This window comes from Pleurodeles waltl, chromosome 2_2 (assembly GCF_031143425.1).
Source record: "Pleurodeles waltl isolate 20211129_DDA chromosome 2_2, aPleWal1.hap1.20221129, whole genome shotgun sequence".
Lineage (NCBI taxonomy): Eukaryota > Metazoa > Chordata > Amphibia > Caudata > Salamandridae > Pleurodeles > Pleurodeles waltl.
The window spans coordinates 719,316,245-719,322,244 of record NC_090439.1 but is presented as its reverse complement, the minus strand read 5'-3'; positions in this window follow the sequence as shown (position 1 = coordinate 719,322,244).

Genomic DNA, 6,000 nt, shown 5'->3' with positions numbered 1-6,000 from the left:
TTGGTAAACTGCAAGCTTCAATTTTACGGGTGTTTATTTTTAAATTACTTTGGGAGGGCTGATATCAGCAAAAGTTTGCTTTACTGCATGCTTTTGTGTTCATTGAGGGAGAAGTTCATGTCTTTTATATGCGCTGCGACTCGCTTTATGTCGCCGGTTAAGCGTGTTGTGTGTGTTCCTGTTTGCAGTTGTCTGAATGCTGCTTTATATCCTTACTGGCTGCATGCAGACGAAAAGGGCACGATGCGTCCCAGCGCTTCGTTATACATTTAAACCCCCACGGAGCCACGGAAGTACTCCACGATTCTTAGTGGTCCCCACGGCGGCCGCCTCAGGTTCCACGTATCTCGGCAGGGAGAGGGGAGCCGACAGGGCGCTCGCGCATCGCGCCGGGGGCTCTGGTCTTTCCCCCAGCGGGCGCGATCTCCACAGTACAGGGCCACGAAGCTGACACGGCAGCGCAGCTTCACACCCGCACCTCCGACAACAATCGCGGCGCAGGGTGCGTGCTGATGGCTCAAGCCGGCTCCGTTTACTCGGCGCAGGAGCTACTCGGTCCGGCGCCGACTCTATGCAGGCCGCGACACTTACTGCGTGGCTGGTCAGCTCCACGGACGGTCAGGGCTTCTCTCCGCTCCCAGCGGCTCTCGGCAGGACGCTTCACGTAGCACCGGTTTCCCATCTCCAAGGATCATCAGCGCCTGCCTTTCCAGTGTGTGCAGGCGCCTAGGTGAGGATATTTGTTTAGGGCCGGGATCGGAGCTATGGCTTATGCGTCCGACCCGGTCGCCATGTTGGACACGCCCCCTGTCCCACACCTTCTCCTTAACCATTCCCTGCAAATCAGGATGAAACTCCTTCACTGTGAACATTGGGAAAAATTCAGTCAGAGGATATTCCTCATTTGTAGTCTCACACTCTATCTCTGGGGCTTGGTCATCTTCATCATCACTATTTGTCTGAATCTCAATTCCATCATTTGAACAAGTAATCAAGCATCTTGTTTTACACAGCAAGTCTCTTCCCAGCAGGGATACTAGACTTGAATCACAGACTACAAATTTGTGCAGTCCCTGGAAGTTGCCAATTTTAACCTGAACTGGTTGTGTAATCGGGTTGGTCAAATACTGATACGCCACCCCTACAATCTGAACTGTTTTGCCTGAAAGGGGCAAGTTTGGAACTTTTGCACTCCTCACTGTAAAGCGTGTAGCTCCTGTGTCAACCAAGAATGAAACTCTGTGACCCATGATGTCACAGTGTCCTTTTCTCTGGATCTGCACATTGCTCAACAAAAGGCCCACCTACCAGCATCACCAACTCAGAAAGCTATTATAGTACAGAGTTATGATGAAGCCAGTCAGGGGGAAGGGAATTAGGGTAGGGATCAGCAGGGAGAGAGATCTGAAAAGAAAAGGTTAGAACAAATATGCACTTACTCATTCATAGCAGTATAACTCATCAACAGACTCTTGAAAATAAAGGCGTCTCCGTGAATATCAGATTGAGACCCTTTTGTGAAATGAGGGCGAAGCCCCTTCTTTGAATCATGGAACAATAACAAACTACAACCTCTGCAAGAGATTTGGACTATGGTCATACTCTGAATATCAATCCTGTAACTACTATGCATTCATAACATAAACGTTGGATCATGACCTAGAAATTCTCTAACACTTAAATATGTATCTCACATATTATGCTTTCCAAAAAAGAACAATTAAAACTATAATTTGCTTATCTCCAGAATGTTTTCGCATTAACAACTATAGACCTGAAAGTGTTTACTCATCAAACTTGAAGTGCAATAATTATAATACCAGGAAGCGCTTTTACTTGTCTTGTCTGAAGCGCTACACTCGTTATGCTAAGGGGGCACTTTACTCGTGTGGCCTGAATCACTTTGATTGTTATGCCAAGAGCCTTTTACAACCGTGGACTGAAGCGCTTGAATTGCCGTGCCAAGAGAGATTTACACCTCTAGACTGAAGAGCTTGAATTGCCGTGCCAAGAGCGCTTTACACCTGTGGACTGAAGCGATTGAATGTTCGTGCCAAGAACGCTTTACACCTGTGGACTGAAGCACTTGAATTGCCGTGCCAAAAGCGCTTTACACCTGTGGACTGAAGTGCTTGAATTGCCGTGCCAAGAGCGCTTTACATCTGTGGACTGAAGTGCTTGAATTGCCGTGCCAAGATCGCTTTACATCTGTGGACTGAAGCGCTTGAATTGCCGTGCCAAGAGCGCATTACACCCGTGCTCTGAAACGCCTTTGATCGTCACGCCAAGGCGGCTGTACTCTGGAAACTAAAAACACTTCGCTCGTTGTGCTAAGGGGTGCTTTACTTCTGGAAGTAACGACTTCCTCCAAAATTGGATTCATCAAGGCTTACTGCTACGAGTACGACCTACTCGTTTTTGAATTCACCATGGAAACAAGGATACTTCGATTGGATGTCACTCTGCCATGCAGGAACTCTGCTCTTCTTCAGAGAAACCCACACGAGGTCTGAGTGCTTCGAAGTCTTCAAAATAGTGAGCAACATGCTTGGGTGTGGCTGGACTTTATAGGCCTGCCACACCCCAAGATAGCTGCTGCCTCTAAAAACATGGGAATTGTAGTCCCTTCTTGGAATAGCACTGATAAGTGCATCTTGTCCACCAATGTCCTGAACCTGTAGCTCTATGAGCTTTGCCACAGGGCAGGCGACGCTGATGGCTACCTTTGGAACAAGAGGGGATGACAAGTTATGCGCATAAAGCGCCGCAGAGCCGCGCTGCGGCGTTTCGGGCGGGACCTGGACCGCGCATGGCCTTATTCCTGACACATGACTTTTCCCTTCACATAGGGACCTCTCTGATCTATTTCTAAGGAGGTTGCAAGCACACATGGCTCCTCATCTGAACTTTCACTCCCCTAATCAACGTTTATTCCATTCTCACTGTGTCACGGGAATTGGTGTACTGTGTTATTACTCTGGCTAAGCTTCTGATCTGTGACCTGTTGAGAAAGCATCATTTGCTGCTGTTCCACTGGGGCTTGAGGTAATTGAATTTGCTGTCTAGGTACCATGGGAAGCTGCTGCTGCCTTGGCTTCAACTGTGTCATTTGAACACGTGGCATTTGCACCAGTTGCATAGGTTGGAAATTCTGCATTTGATTCACACTATTTTGAAGATTTAGATTAGGACCTCTCATTCTTGGTCCTCTCATATTCTGGAACAAATTGACATAATTACTTTGCTGAACAAAACCTTCCTGCACCAACATTGGACACTCCGGTTTCCAATGTCGAACGGCTCTGCAAACATGACAAGACAATAATTACTTCATTGCCTGCACATCATTCTGAACCAATACAGTACCTAAGTCTGGACCGCGATTCATATTGCCTCCGCGACCTCAACCTCTCACTGGGGGCTGAAATACCATGTTTCCCTGCTGCTGCTGTGGCAACTGTTATAGGAAACTTCCTTGCAGTCTGTCTGCGCAGCTTTAATCCGCATCACCATCGCCTTCTCTTTCAGCTTAATCTGCATCAATTCAGTTTCATCACTTCAGTACTTGGCATACTGCAGCACCTCATCAATCGGCTTTGCTTGCAAGCAAATCAAATGACTCTTAATCATCTGGCTAATTTAACAGATCAGCTGGGACCACTGTCTCTATTAATGTGTTCAAGTCCTCCCACAGGCCCATTGCAAGTTTCACAAACCTGTCTGTCTGCTGATACCACTCTACTGGCTTCTCTCTCAAATTTGCATAATCATTTGTAAATGATAGAATGTCACTTCTGCTCCAAGGGACATGAATAAAATTCCCTCCTGGAACCTCTCTCATTGGTAAAATCTTCAGTGGCTCTTGACCTTGCTGCACATTTGCAGTCAGCTCCACAGAATCCCTTTTCCTTGTGTCTCTTTTCTTTACCCATCTGCCTTCCCATTTGTCTAATGCTCCCCAGGTCTGGGCACTTTGAAGCAATTTCCTAAGGTGTGCCTTCATTCCTGCAGATCTCATGTGTTCAAAATCTTTAGTCTCGAAATCTAATCTGTAACTCCTTTTCAAGTGCTTAGTTTTCTCTATTTCTCTAATGAGCTCACCCGCTTCCATGCTTAGCCTAGCATAGCTCAAATGCTCCCTTAGGAGCACTCTGCAGGGTATTCAGCTTGTCTATCCATTCAGTCAACTGCTGACCTGTCAACCCTTGCAATTAAATATTGCTGGCCTGTACCAGTGGTACCTGTTGTGCAACAGCATTCGGGGTCTGCGGTGTCAACAATTTCAAGCTCTGGCTAATGTTTGACCCTATTGCAGTATCTGGAAGTGCTCCAAAATGACTAAGGTCCAACAGTGATCTTGATCTGTCAAAAGTCTGTCCCACAGGAGAGACTGCTTGAGTGTTTTCATTATGTCCCCCCCTCGCATTCTGTGTCATGATACTCTGTTCACATACACTAGGTTTCTTCTGAGCAACTAGGGGTATGGCTGGACCAACAATAATAGGTAAAGATATGGCATCTGAGGTTTGTCTGGTACTTAAGCTCAGTGGGAGAGTAACTCCCATGTTCTGATCCATCACTGAAGAGATATCTGACTGTGACCCTGTTACCGGAGTGAATCTCGGCATGACTTGTGGCTGCACCTGGGGCAGTAAAAGTGGAGTTGGTTCTGTCTGAACCAACATAGGTCTTGGGTAAACCTGTTCCGTAGGCACCATCAAGTTTGTAGCCATTTCCATAATGGGTACATCAGGGTACATTCCCTGATCCTGTGGCGGTTGCACCTGATTTTGTACTACAGGAGTAATAGGCGCGTTAAGACTACCCTGCATCGTATTCTGTGTCAGGCTAGTATTAACCTGCACCGGAGTCACTATCCCATTATCCTGTGTCGGAGCTGAAAGATCAGCACTGGTGCTCGGATCACTCTCATGTGCTGCATATGGCAGTGGACGATTTCTCAATAACTATAAAATAAATTCATCCTCATCTGATTCTTCCTTCACTGTTGACGACTTTGTAGCCTCTCTACTTTCGGACTGGCCTTTGTTAGTCTTTCTGGTAGCTTTCCTCTCTTCCTTCTCATTGTCCTGCGTAATCGCCAGAAACAACTTAATTCCATGCAAAGTCTCCATCCTCCATACTCTCTGAGCACTATCCCACCTAAACTCTGTTAATGTCTTTTCTGCTTTTCTCATTCTCCTCTCAAATTTCTGTTGCTGTCTGGCTACTAGCTCCCAAATTGCTTATGCCTCAAATTGTGCTGGTCTCGGAAGGGGATTCAATTCATATAGCACCATCCTTAAATGCTCTAAAACCCTCAAATTAACGTTCCATTTGTAGGAAACACTAAGTTCCCATCTTGCTCCAAAGACATGGTGTGACATCCTTCTCTTCCATTACAATGTAAGCTGGTGTGCCTCCTGGCTGTGTAGCCTCGCCTATACTTGTTGTAATGTACGTGTCTCCCATTAAAGCACTCTTTAAAGCTTCGAAAAATGTCATCTTTTCGACCTTTTTGTTATTCAAAATCAAATCAGGAAGTGACTTTTAATCCTAGAATTCCCTTCACCCACTTTCTCAACCAATTGTGCCTCACGGACGGCTGCCAATCCATGCACGACCCTTCTCACTAACCAACCGATCCCAGCATGGTTCCAATGACGTCACACTCACACGTACTGCGGCTGACAAAGTCTTGGGGCTTGTCCTCCCAAACTCTGATTCACACAAAACGAATGCAAAAATTGTGAGCACTAAACCCAAAATCAAACCCAAATCTGCTGGTTGACTACAGGAAAGGTAACACAATCGCTTCAGAAACTTTACAGATTTTTCACTGACAGCTCTCGCTTTAACAGCTACTCTTTCATTCTCAGTCTCCCAGTTTGCAAGCAAAATTCGACCCGCAAATTTTACTCTCAACTGATCAGTGGGTCTGTCCTGTTGCACATAAGACTCGCCAGATCTCAGTCGAAAAAATTCTTTCACCCAGTTTGA